Genomic DNA, 14,780 nt, shown 5'->3' on the forward strand with positions numbered 1-14,780 from the left:
GATACCGAGCAGCCTACATAGCACACGCCCATTGGGCATTTTGATCACAATAGCCATATATCAACACGATATCGACCTTTTCCGCATTCAGTGATGTCTATAGTCTGAAATGCAAAGGATCAATCTAGGTATAGTAGGGGTCAGTGATGTGAAATGGAAAGAAGGCAAGGATTTCTGGTCAGATGAGTACAGAAAATGCAAAACGGGAGTGGGGCTCGCTATGGATCGAAAGGTAGGGCAAAGAGTGTGTTACTGTGTACAGTTCAGTGACGGGGTGGTTTTTATCATAATCGACAGCAAACCAACACCGACAGCGATAGTTCGTGTATACATGTCGACATCGCAAGCTGAAGAAAAGCTAGAGAAAGTATATGAGGATACTGAAAGGGTAATACAGTACATAAAGGGATATGAAAATCTAATTGTCATGGAGGACTGGAATGAAGGGAAGGAGTAGAAGAAAAGGTTACAGGAGAATATTGGCTTGGGAGAAGGAACGAGAGAGGAGAAAGACTAATAGAGTTCTGTAATAAATTTCACCTAGTAATACCGAATACTCTGTTCAAGAATCACAAGAGGAGCCGGTATACTTGGAAAAGATCGTGTGGTACGGGAAAATTTCAACTGAATTACATCATGGTCAGACAAGGATTCCGAAATGAGATACTAGATTGCAAGGCGTAGCCAGGAGCAGATATAGACTCATGTCACAATATAGTAGTGATGAAGAGCAGGCTGAAGTTCTAGAGATTAGTGAAGAAGACTCAATACGCAAGGAAGTGCGATACAGAAGTACTAAGGGATGACGAGACACGCTTGAAGTTCTCTAAGGCTATAGAAACAGCAATAAGGAATAGCTCCGTAGGCAGTACAGTTGAAGATGACTAAAAACGGCAATCACACAAGTTGGAAAGAAAAGTAAAGGTAACTGCGAATAAACCATCGCCAACAGAAGAAATACTTCAGTTGATCGATGAAAGAAGGAAGTAAATAAATGTTCAGGGAAATTCAGGAACAAAGAAACAGAAGTCGTTGAGGAATGAAATCAATAGGAAGTGCAGGAAAGCAATGGCTGCATGAAAAATGTGAAGAAATTGAAAAAGAAGTTACTATCGGGAGGACTGACTCAGCATATGGGAGAATCAAAACAACCTTCGGTGGCATTAAAAATAAGGATGGCAGCATAAAGAGTGCAACGGGTATGTGACTGTTCTATGCGCGGGAGAGAGCGGATATGTGGGAATAGTACACTGAAGGCCTCTGTGGAGCGGAAGATTCGTCTCATGTGATAGAAGGTGAAACAGGAGTCAGTTTACAAGAGACAGGGAATCCAGTATTAGAATCAGAAATGAAGACAGCTTTTTAGGACTTAAGATCCAACAAGGCAGAAGGGACTGATAACATTCCACCAGAATTTCTGAAATCATTGGGGGAAGTGGAAACGAAAGGTCTCTTCACGTTGGTGTGTAGAATGTATGAGTCTGGCGACATACCATCTGGCTTTTGGAAAAGAATCATCCACACAATTCCGAATACGAGAATTATCGCACAACCAGCTTAACAGCTCATGCATCCAAGTTGCTGACAATAATAGTATACAGAAGAATGGGAAAGAAAATTGAGGATGCCGTACATGACAGACAATTGGGCTTTAGAAAAAGTAAAGGCACGGGAGGGGCAATTTTGGAGTTGCGGCTGATAATCGAAGCAAGGCTAAAGAAAATCAAGACACGTTCATAGGATTTGTCGATCTGGAAAAAGCGTTCGCAGACGTAAAACGGCGCCAGATATTGGAAATTCTGAGAAAAAGAGGGGTAAACTATGGGCAGAGACGGGTAATACGCAATATGTACATGAGCCAAGAGGGAATAGTAAGAGTGGACGACCAAGAACGAAGTGCTCGGGTTAAAAAGGGTGCCCGACATGAATGTAGTCTTTCGGCCCTACTGTTCAATCTGTGCATCGAAGAAGCAATGACGGAAATAAATAAGAAGGTTAAGCAGTGGGATTAAAATTCAAGGTGAAAGAATATCAATAACATGATTCGCTCATGACATTGCTATCTTGAGTGAAAATGAGGAAGAATTACATGATATGCTGAATGGAATGAACAATTTATTGAGTACAGAATATGGATTGAGAGTAAATCGAAGAAAGACGAAAGTAATGAGAAGTACCAGAAACGAGAATAGCGAGAAATTAACATCAGGATTGATAGTTACAAAGTAGATGAAGTTAAGGAATTCTGTTCGCTAGGCAGCAAAATAACCACTGACAAGGCGAGGCCGCCAATTGTGAAATTCAGATTCGATTCATACCGCGCATAATAAAAGCTCATGGCCAGAGGTGTAATGTGGCAAAGCACCAAGATGCACTTCTCAGCCGTTGTCGAGAAAATCGACAGTTGAAAGAAACCGTTGTGGTGAAATACTCTCTACGATTAATAATTTTCCACAGCGTCTTGGCGCAGCGGTAAGCGCTCGGGTTCGTAATCCGAAGGTCACCGGATCGAATCTCGCGCCATGCAACCTCTTTTTTACTATTTGTTTTTTGTAATTCAAATGTATATGCATCAAACCTGACGAAGGATAGAACAATTTTTCAGAATGTCAATCAGGTGTGTTTCCCAACAGATAATTTAAAAAACAATTCTTCTTGTAAAAACGCATCGTTTATCAGATGTGCTCGATGTCGTGCTGTTTCCTGCTTTCCATGTTTCTGTGATAACTGTCACTCTGGTTCGTGCGACACTCCAGCTACTTCTGGTCACTAATTGTTAATTATGTGCGAGTGTATACCGAACTTATCAATAAATTGTATCCACTTGAATATTATTTGTGATATTGTGTTTTATTTCAAGTATTATTTTTCCACGACAAACGACATTCAACAACTTATTATATGCATAATTGTTGCAACTGATAGCCGGGAATTTTATATATATATATATATATATATATATATATATATATATATATATATATATATATATATATGTGTGTGTGTGTGTGTGTGTGTGTGTACATTTGTATTACAAAAAACAAATAATAAAAAAAAGTTGCATGGTGCGGGATTCGATCCGGCGACCTTCGCATTGCGAACTCGAGCGCTTACCGTTGCGCCACGACGCTGTAGGCGACTATTAATCGTAGAGAGTATTTCACCGCAACGGTTTCTTTTACCTGTCGATTTTCTCGACAACGGCTGAGAAGTGCATCTTGGTGCTTTGCCACATTACACCTCTGGCCATGAGCTTTTATTATGCGCGGTATGAATCGAATCTGAATTTCACAATTGGCGGCCTCCCCTTGTGAGTGACGTAGCAAGGAGGACATCAAAAGCAGCCAAGCATTGGCAAAATGGGTATTGTTAGCCAAGACGAATCTATTCGTATCAAACATAGACCATAATTTGAGGAAGAAATTTCTGAGAATGTATGTCTGTAGCACAACATCGTATGACAGTGAAACGTGGAGTGTGAGAAAATCGGAAGAGAATAGAATGGAAGCATTTGAGATGTGGTGCTACAGACGAGTGTTTAAAATTAGGCGGACTGGTAAGAAGTGAAGAGCTTCTGTACACAGTCGGAGAGGAAAGGAATATATGGGAAACAGTGACAACGTGGAGGGGCAGGATGATAGCACATCTGTTAGGACATGAGGGAATCACTTCCACAGGACTAGCGAGGGCAAAAACTGTAGAGGAAGACAGATATTGGAATACATCCTGCAAATAATTGAAGACGTAGGTCGCAAGTGCTACTCTGAGATGAAGAGGTTAGCACAGTAGAGGAATTCGTGGCGGGCACATCAGACCAGTCAGAAGACTGATAACCCAAAAAAAAAGGCGAAACGTGAATGGAAGTAAAGACCAAAGGCATCTGCCCGCCGCCGACTTGTGGGTGGTTGTAGTCAGAGTCACAAGTAGAGCACGTTCCAGGCACGTTTTCTCTAAGAATACTCCGTTTTGCCGGTTCGCTGTTCCGAGTCCTGGTATTAGACACTCACCGTGAAATCACCTTCTCATACCTGGGACACCCCAGCTCGGTTGCAACGGCGGTCTGGTAGATGAGAGGGAGGGGGGGGGGGGGGGTCTGGGAGCCGGACCCAAAACGTTAGCCTAGTACAGACGGTGTCTGAGATTCAACGTGAGAAAGATAAAGCGATCTTGATCGAGTGTCCAAAAATTAGGAACACTCATCCGACTAGCAGATCACTAGACGTTTTATCCAATTCACTGCGTTGGTCTTCGCACGTGGGAGGCGGGTCTCATCCGGGAAGAGAAACGACTGAGCTGCCCATGCGCGGCCCGCCCTCACCGCTTCACTACCGCCAGTACCTCGTCTCGCAACTTTCGCACTTCACGTAAATCCTCCTGCCAAAACTTTGGGGACAAGTACAATACTGGCCATTAAAATTGCTACACCACGAACATGGCGTGCTACAGACGCGAAATTTAACCGACAGGAAGAAGATGCTGTGATATGCAAATGATTAGCTTTTCAGAGCATTCACACAAGGTTGGCGCCGGTGGCGACACCTACAACGTGCTGACATGAGGAAAGTTTCCAACCGATTCCTCATACACAAACAGCAGTTGACCGGCGTTGCCTGGTGAAACGTTGTTGTCATGCCTCGTGTAAAGAGGAGAAAAGCGTACCATCACGTTTCCGACTTTGGTAAAGGTCGGACTGTAGCCTATCGCGACTGGGGTTTATCGTATAGCGACATTGCTGCTCGCGTTGGTCGAGATCCGATGACTCTTAGCAGAATATGCAATCGGTGGGTTCTGGGGGGGGGGGGGGGGGGGTAATATGGAACGCCGTGCTGGATCCCAACGGCAGTCGAGCAGTCGAGATGACAGGCACCTTATCCGCATGGCTGTAACGGATCGTGCAGCTACGTCTGGATCCCTGAGTCACGTTTGCAAGACAACAATCATCTTGCACGAACAGTTCGTCGACGTTTGCAGCAGCATGGACTAGGAGCTCGGAGACCGTGGCTGCGGTTACCCTTGACGCTGCATCACAGACAGGAGCGCCTGCAATGGTATACTCGACGACAAACCTGGGTGCACGAATGGCAAAACGTCATTTTTTTCGGATGAATCCAGGTTCTGTTTACAGCATCACGATGCACGCATCCGTGTTTGGCGACATCGCAGTGAACGCACATTGGAAGCGTGTATTCGTCATCGCCTTACTGGTGTATCACCCCGCGTGATGGTATGGGGTGCCATCGGTTACACGTCTCGGTCACCTCTTGTTCGCATTGATGGCACTTTGAACAGTGGACGTTACATTTCAGATGTGTTACAACCCGTGTCTGTACCCTTCATTCGATCCCTGCGAAACCCTACACTTCAGAAGGATAATGCACGACTGCATGTTGCAGTTCCTGTACGGGCCTCTCTACGCCAGTCACTGCTCTTGATGAACTGTGGTATCGTGTTGAATCTGCATGGGCAGCTGTACCTGTACACGGCATCCAAGCTCTGTTTGACTCAATGCCCAGGCGTATCAAGCCCGTTATTACGGCCAGAGGTGGTTGTTGTGGGTACTGATTTCTCACCCAAATTGCGTGAAAATGTAATCACATGTCAGTTCTAGTATAATATATTTGTCCAATGACTACCCGTTTATCAGCTACATTTCTTCTTGGTGTAGCAATTTTAATGCCCAGTAGTGTGCTCTTGGAAGAAAGATCTCGGAAAAAGTGTCCCGAGTACGGGTCCTGGTCCAGGTAGGCAGTTTTAATCTGCCAGAGATTGTCAACCAATATATTGCTCGCACTAACGTATATCTTACGAAAAGACAGAGAGGGTAAAATCAGATTCGAAGATAGACATAGGGTTACCATGAACCGTCCTTCCCGTGAACGTGCGCGAGTGGAAGGGGGCAGGCGGGAAGTGCCATTAGCGCCCATCGCCGCAGACTGTGCTATGACTCGCGGACTGTAGATGTTCACGCACATGCGGAAACCGTTAACGGTACTTCTTCAGTAAGGTAAAGTAAATTTTGCTTGTGGCTGGTAGCTGCTGCATGAGAACTACGTTAATCGCACGTTGTGTCGCGTACGGCAGGATTTCTCTCGTCCTCAACAGGAGCAGAGTGTGGTACAGTGGGTCGCTGTTTCGTTTGCGGTATCGAACCCAGGACCCGCACTGCCAGCTGGGGTTGTCTGGCCCGGAGCAACAAGTAGTCGGCCGTTCCCGGAAGCAGGCAGGACCTGCCGTTATGTTGTATAGCTGGCTCCCCTTCACAGCGTCACCCGGGGGACCGCGACCGAGTGTAAACCTTTCTTTTTTTTCCCTACCTGCTGGCAGAGGGGCGGCAGGGAGATATCAGAGAAGCGAGCTTCCCACCCTTATAGCAGGGGTGTGGCCGCGGAGGGGGTTGCCACCCTTAACGGTTCCCTCCCCTTCACAGCAACGGAAAAGACACCTGCATTACACCCCGGTGCCACACAGTCCCACCCCAATTATCTCCTCTCCCCACATCCACGCGCAAAGGATTCCCAAGGAGGAAACGCACCAAGGAAGAAACAGATTTTAGTTTAACGTCCCGTCCACAGTGTGGTCGTCACTCTCAGACGACTACCTCTTCTTTCCTAGATCCCGCCTTTCTAGCTTTTCGCAATGAGTTCGATACTGCACGAAACTGTCGTACCAAGGGCTGATGGTAAAATATCGATGTTGTTGTTGTAGTCTTCAGTCCTGAGACTGGTTTCATGCAGCTCTCCATGCTATCGATATTAATTCCTAAACGACATCTGCCTATATGGGACATATTTTCTCGACATATCGATATCAAAATTGCAATATCGAGAGCCGATATTTTTATATTAAATACTAAAAACTAAGCCCCTCCGGAACGGGCGATGAAGGCACAACGGTACCGTCCGACCGCCGTGTCATCCTCACACCACGGCCGCCATTGGATGCGGCATGTGGTGAGCACACCGCTCTCCCGGCCATACGTCAGTTTCCGAGACCGGAGCCGTCACTTCTCAGTTTGCCTCACAAGGGCTGTCTGCGCCCCGCTTGCCAACAGCGCTCAGCAGACCGGATGGTCACCCATCCAAGTGCTAACCCAGGCCGACAGCGCTTAACTTCAGTGATCTGACGGCAAGGCGGGTGGCCATTTTTGTATTATATTATTTTTTTAACAATTTTCGGTAAATATTTGAAGTTGATCTTTTGAAACTGTAGTAAGACATAATTTTATTTTCACAGTGTGGAGGCGTCTTACTTCTTTTTGAGCTTTCATCACGTCCAAACTTTCTCCTTGACTGTGTGAAGCAACTATACAGGGTACAAAAGAAGTCCGATGTCAAGGGTGGCTGGCGGTGTGAGTGGAATAACAGTATTACCGACGTGAAGAAATAGCACACCACTTTCGTAAAAAAGAAAGATTTTAACGCAGCTAGTGGCTAAAAATCATGACCAGAAATCGAATGACTGGCCTTTACGGTGGGCGGACACGGGTGAGGGCAAACGATGACTTCATCGGCCATCCGCGCTACCAACAGAAACTGCAGTTTCACCACGTAATATTGACACTGCAACCGCTGGGTTCAAAAAAATGGGACTTAACTTGTAACGTCATCAGTCCCCTAGAACTTAGAACTACTTAAACCTAGCTAACCTAAGGACATCACACACATCCATGCCCGAGGCAGGATTCGAACCTGCGTCCGTAGCGGTCGCGCGGTTCCAGACTGTAGCGCCTACAACCGCTCGGCCACCCCGGCCGTCGCATCCGCTAGGTCGCTGGCGTTTGCAGAAATGAGAAAACAGGTAAGTCGACACGAAGTGTTCCGGACAAACCCGATATGCGACGAAGTCGAACGACCGACCCATCGGACACCTTTCATTGTGTTGTGCCACGTGACACGCAGTTACAGATCTCTGCAAAGTGGCTACGCCCAGCGGGAACGTGCATCGTTTCCCTTTCAGTTCTTGCTCCAAGGGGAATAAACCGGCTGCTAGCTTGTTGATGTGCAGAATATCTCGTAACAAAACAATACTTAAATATGTAGCTCTGAAACCGGCAGTATATTTACAATGCGCAGCCGACATTTTTATACACACGCCTTTCAATACTTTTTCCGCCCATATCAATATAGTCTCGATGTTGCGTGAGCCGATACTGACAACTTTTTAAAATATCGATACATCGGATTCGCGATATTTTTTAAAAATATCAACAGTCCTACCAATACATCTCATGACAAGTGTGGCAAGCTCGTCTGTGTGGCCATAGTTTGCAACAACTTTAAAAATACTGCGTTTGTTACTAGAAAACGCCTTTTACCTTCATACAGTACAATATTTATTTACCTTGGAAACTCGTTCTGTATTCTATACTGCCGCCGTGTTTAGTGGCTTTCTTTTGTGATAAATATAATTTTCGTCTAGTTACGGACTCTAAACAGTTTAGGCCATTACTTTTTGAAGTCTATCTTACAAAATGCTCTGTGACCGCACGAGAGGAAACGTTGTAAAGCAGGGGAGCAACCACAACGTTTTATTCAGGTGGCAAACTGTGGCGTGAAGAGCAAGTGCAAGTATGTAAAAACTATATTTCCCACGAAAATGCTCTGAAGATGCATTTGATTAATGTACGTCGAAAAGCGCCTACTAAATAAGTAAATATTATACCGCACTGCGGCAGATGTGTTAAATGCTGAATACATAGAATATCTTCACATATGTACTGCTTGGCAAAAGAAGTCAAGGACCCACAGCAGAAAAAGGGACTGAAACGCAACTTTACGGGATAAAAGGCTATGTGATGAATAACATTTTCTCGGTTTTCAAGCAGCGACATTTTGAATGTAGCACTCCAGCTCTCGATATTTATATCCGCCGTCGTTGTCAGGAGTAAAAACTCGCTGACTGTGGTCAGTCATTATGTCGCAGCAAGAAAAGACGGTAAAGAACGAATACCTTTGCAGACAGTTCTTACGTTGAGGAATATCTGAATAATATAACTGGACGGTGAATCGTGTACTGTCCTGCGAATTGTAATCGTATTGCGTGTCTATGGAGTACCGCCTTACCTGGATTCGTTATTTCCTTCCGGAAAGGTAACTGTTTGTAATTGTTGACGGAAATAGGTCGAGCAGAACAGAAGTGATATTTGCCGTACCGCAAGAAACCCTCCGCCGTTCCGGATCTACACAAACAACTCGGGAAGACAATCGGAGCAGCCACCTTTGACTGTCCGCAGATGACGCTGTCATTTATCACCCAGTAAGGTCACAGGAAGATCAAAAACAATTCCACATTGTTGTATACAGAAACTCTGCTTGGTACCCTAAATAATGAATAGTGTGAAGTCATCCGCGTGAATACTAAAACGAGTGCATTGAGTTTCGGTTGCGTGATAGATGTACGGGTATGAAGACAACCTCATGAATCCATGGACCTTGTATGTCAGCAGGGGGCTGTCCAAGTTGGTGGAGGCAATGTAATGGTGTGCGGAGTGGTGCAGTTGGAGTGATATGGGACCCGTGATACGTCTTGATACGTGTGCGTCCTGTCTGATCAGCTGCATCCATTCGTGTCCACTGTGCATCCCTACGGACGCGGACAATTCCAGCACGACAGTGCGTCATCCGATACGTCCAGGATTGCTACGCAGTGGCTCCAGGAACACTCTTCTGAGTTTAAACTTCTCCGCCATCCACCAAACAATATGGAGCATATCTGGGATACCTTGCAACGTGCTATTCAAAAGAGATCTCCACTCGGTCTTACTTTTACGGGTCTATGGACAGCCCTGCAGGATTAATGGTGTCAGTTCCCTCGAGCTCCATTACAGACATTAGTCGAGTCCATGCCACGTCATGTTGCGGTACTTCTGAGTGGTCGCGAGGCTCTTCACTGCATAATTTTGTAGAATATTAGGAAGTTTTTCGTCGGTTTTAATAAAAGGTCTGAGATATATTAAGGACGTGAGCGGATCGGGTAGTACAGTCATTGAATGTATCATATACTAAAGATAAACGGGTATCGTTGCTGAGTTCCGTTACAAGGAGCAGATGTGGATGGACGAACCGGTTCAAAATGGTTCAAATGGCTCTGAGCACTATGGGACAACATGTGAGGTCATGAGTCCCCTAGAACTCAGAACTACTTAAACCTAACTAAGCTGCGGACATCACACACATCCATGCCCGAGGCAGGATACGAACCTGCGACCGTAGCGGTCGCGCAGTTCCAGACTGTAGCGCCTAGAACCGCTCGGCCACCACGGCCGGCGGATGAACCGGGCTTCCGCATCGAGGTTTCAGCACCAGGGTGGTCAGTCGACCCCGCGAGTGTAATGACCAGGCAGCGCACCTGCAACCCCCTCTGGTGTCAAGGCCGGCAGCTCGGCCCGGCCCGTGCCGGACCCTGGCCCTGCCACCCTCTGGTCAGGGAGTCGCTGACCCTGGCACGAGGCAGGCGGAGCAACCGGACTGGCGATGAAGACGTCGGCAGGGGAGCGGCCTCCCGCCACCACACTGACCGCCGCGCCCAGAACAACGCGCCGATTGGCCGCCACCTGCTGAGGGCCGAGGGCGCCCGCCTCCCCTCTGGGAGCCAGTGGCGCACTGGGCGGCCGCTGGCAGGCGTGCCCGCTGCCCGCCGGTCACTGCCACGTCCGAGCACTCCGCGAGCCAATGTACGGTGTGTGGCGGAGGGCACCTTTACCACTACTAGGAGCACGGGGAGGCCGACTGTCGACAGTGAAGACTCCTCCATATGCCTATAATACGAGCACGGAATTCTTTCCTCTTGTCTCCACACTCCTTTCTCCGCATGTATCTTGACGGCAGTAGAGCCGGCCGGGGTGGACGAGCGGCTCTAGGCGCTTCAGTCTGGAACCGCGCGACCGCTACGGTCGCAGGTTCGAATCCTGCATCGGGCATGGATGTCTGTGGTGTCCTTAGGTTAGTTAGGTTTAAGTCGTTCTAAGTTGTAGGGGACTGATGACCTCAGAAGTTAAGTCCCATAGTTAGAGGTCTGCGCGGATAACAAAAGTGCAATCCGCATTCGCACCGCATCCGCGAGGTCCTAATCCGCAACTGCATCTGCATCCGCGGCAATTAATCCGCATCCGCAAGTTCCTTATCCGCATCCGCATATATTTAAGTTTTGAGTGAGTAATGAATAGTAATAGACAGCAGTACTTAAAATTATCATACGTAATGACACAGTTATTGTCAAGATGCCATTTCTGCGACAACTTAACTACTTTTTATATATACTAAGATGGTATCTGTTCATTCGGACATGTCCGAAAGAACAGATACCATGGGTCACCATGCAGCTCGTTAGAATTAAATTACAATGAAATGAACACCCTTAGTTGCTTACAGGCGTTGACATACGCCAACGGGGACAGATGAAAATGTCAGCCCCGACCGGGACTCGAACCCTGGATCTCCTGCTTACATGGCAGACGCTCTAACCATCTGATGGTAGACAGTGGGCAGATTTGCCACCCAGAGAGCACTTCACAGGCCACACAAAAGACACGGTCGCGGAAACGGATTAGGCGCAGGTCTCTCGGGTACAGCTACGTCGGTCGTAGCCAGGGGCTGAGGACAACAGACGTCCGCTCTACCCGGGCCCTGCAAGATTCCAAAAATGGCAACAGCCTGCAAGTTTTCAACTAGCATTGCAACATACGTCCTGGGCAGATGCCTTGCTCATTATCCGCAAAAATGGTTCAAATGGCTCTGAGCACTATGGGACTTAACATCTTAGGTCATCAGTCCCCTAGAACTTAGAACTACGTAAACCTAACTAACCTAAGGACATCATACACATCCATGCCCGAGGCAGGATTCGAACCTGCGACCGTATCAGTCGCGCGGATCCGGACTGAACGCCTAGAACCGCTAGACCACCGCGGCCGGCTCATTATCCGCAGATGATATATCCGCGGATATCCGCATCCGCGCAGACCTCTACCCATAGTGCTCAGAGCCATTTGAACCATTTGACGGCAGTAGAACCGTTCTGCTGTTTGTCACAAATGCCGGTTCCCTAAATTTTCTCAGTGGTGGTTGGCGAAAAAGAACATCCCCCCATTCGAGTTAACGAAGCACCTCCGCAACACTGGCGTGTTGATCGAACCTACTCTACCGACAACAAATCTGGCAGCATCTGGCAGCTCCTCTCTCAATGGCTTCGGTGTACTGTCTGGAATATTGCCTCAGTTACGCGACGGGATTCGTGATTTCCCGTGAGAGAGGTCACTATTCGTAGTACTGACCACCATCCACGTGGAGCACGTATTGGTCTCACCGCGTACTCCCAGTACTCAGCCACACGCAGTTGATATCACCAAAGTGTACGGGCCTGAAGATGGCGTTGGCGCAACGTCGAAACCAGTAGCCAAATAAATATGAAATATGAAGTACAGCTCTATACCAGCCGATGTCCCACCACCATTCAATTTAAATATGGATGTATGAAGATTAATTGACGGAAAGTGATCGAGTAAAACAGAAGTGATTTGTGGCGTTCCCCGAGGTAGTGTTATAGGTGCTCTGCTGTTCCTTATCTATATAAATGAATTACGAGACTATCTGAGCAGCCGTCTTAGGTTGTTCGCAGATGATGCTGTCGTTTATCGTCTAGCACAGTCTTCAGCACATCGAAACAAATGGTTCAAATGGCTCTGAGTACTATGGGACTTAACTTCTGAGGTCATCAGTCCCCTAGAACTTAGAACTACTTAAACCTAACTAGCCTAAGGACATCACACACATCCGTGCTCGAGGCAGGATTCGAATCTGCGACCGTAGCGGTCACGCGGTTCCAGACTGAAGCGCCTAGAACCACTCGGCCACTCCGGCCGGCAGATCGAAACAAATTGCAAAACAATTTAGAAAAGATATTTGTCATGGTGCGAAAATTGGCAATTGACCCTAAATAATGAAAAGTGAGGAGTAATCGATATGAGTGCTAAATGGAATCCGTTAAACTTCGCTTACACGATAAATCAGGCGAATCTAAAGGCCATAAATACAACTATGTACTTAGGAATTACAATTACGAGCAACTTAAATTCGAAACAACACATGGAGAATGCTGTGGGGGAGGCAAATCAAGGGCCTCGTTTTATTGGTAGAACACTTTAAAAAAATGAAACAGATCCACCAAAGAGACTGCCTACAATAAGTTTGTCCGTCCTCTTTCGGAGTACTTCTGCGCGGTCTGGGAACCTTATCGGATATGATTAACGGAGGACATAGAGAAAGTTCAAAGAAGGGCAGCACATTTTGTATTATCGCGACACAGGGAGAGAGTGTCACGGCCATTCGGCCATGATACAGGATTTGCGATGGACAACGTTAAGACATACGCGTTTTTCGTTGCGGCGGAGTGTTCTCTCGAAATTCCAACCAGTAACTTTCTCCCCCGAATGCGAAAATATTTTGTTGACGCCGGCCTGCGTAGAGAGAAACGATCATCACAGTAAAAACTGGGATATAGAGTTCGCACGGGAAGACACAGGTGTTCGTTTTTTCCGCAAGCTGTTCGAGAGTGCAATAATAGAGAATTATTGCGGAGGTGGTTCAGTGAACCCTTTGCGAGGCACTTGGTGTGTTTTGCAAGGTACCAATGTAGATGTGGTTGTATTCTTTGTATTCTCTTAATGCGATTTTCCGCAGATCTCAAATATTCGATCGGTACTCAAAAACGGGTCGCACTAGTGCTCTACACGCGGCCTGCTCCGTAGATGATGATGATGATGTTGATGATGATGATGATGATGATGATGTATGGTTTGTGGGGCGAGCAACTGCACGGTCATCAGCGCCCATACAATGTTCCAAGCCTGACACAGTCCAATTTCTAACTCAATCCAATCTAGGTCACGACTAAAGATGATGATGAAATGATGACACAGTCCCCGGGCAGAGGAAATGCCAAACCCGGCCTGGAATCGAACCCGGTGTCCCGTGTTCCAGAGGCAGCAACACTGGCAACTGGACCACGGGCTCCGGACGCTTCGTGTATGAACTCACTCACTCCGTCATCAGGCCACAAGTGGCCCATCGGGACCATCCGACCGCCGTGTCATCCTGAACTGAGGATGCGGATAGGAGGGGCGTGTGGTCAGCACACCGCTCTCCCGGTCGTTACGATGGTTTTCTTTGACCGGAGCCGCTACTATTCGGTCGAGTAGCTCCTCAATTAGCATCACGAGGCTGAGTGCACCCCGAAAAATGGTCACAGCACACGGCGGCCCGGATGGTGACCCATCCAAGTGCCGGCCACGCCCGACAGCGCTTAACTTCGGTAATCTGACGGGAACCGGTGTATCCACTGCGGCAAGGCCGTTGCCTCGTGTACGAACTGCGCATTCCTAAATTCACCTCAACGAACCGAAGTCGGCCATTCGCACTGCCCAATGCAGCCCTGACGTGGTCGTTCCAACTCATATCGCTTTGCAGTTGCACGCCTAGGTATATGACTGTGTAACGTTGCACACTACTAAAACAGATGTCTATAATTACACGACTGTTTTCCTACTCAGACACGTAGCTTACACTTTTCTGCATTTACAGCAACGTTACATTCCTAACATGAAATGGAAATTCTGTCCAAGTCATCCCGTATTCTCTTCCACTCATCCTTCGACTATAGTTTCCCATATACTACTGCGTCATTAGTCAACGCTCAAGAAAGATATTAGAAAAAATTCAAAGTTATAAACAGGTAGAAGGTGCTGATAATATAAATCTTTATTTACTGCGGTTTCCCTCTTCTGA

The 14,780-nt window shown here is 47.1% G+C and overlaps 1 pseudogene; it reads right to left on the reverse strand.

Annotated features, from left to right (window-relative positions):
* Positions 1–14,235: 14,235 nt before the first annotated feature.
* On the reverse strand, positions 14,236–14,353 carry LOC124720699 (annotated as a pseudogene).
* Between the last annotated feature and the right edge of the window lie 427 nt (positions 14,354–14,780).

The sequence above is a fragment of the Schistocerca piceifrons genome, chromosome 11, assembly GCF_021461385.2.
Source record: "Schistocerca piceifrons isolate TAMUIC-IGC-003096 chromosome 11, iqSchPice1.1, whole genome shotgun sequence".
Taxonomy (NCBI): domain Eukaryota; kingdom Metazoa; phylum Arthropoda; class Insecta; order Orthoptera; family Acrididae; genus Schistocerca; species Schistocerca piceifrons.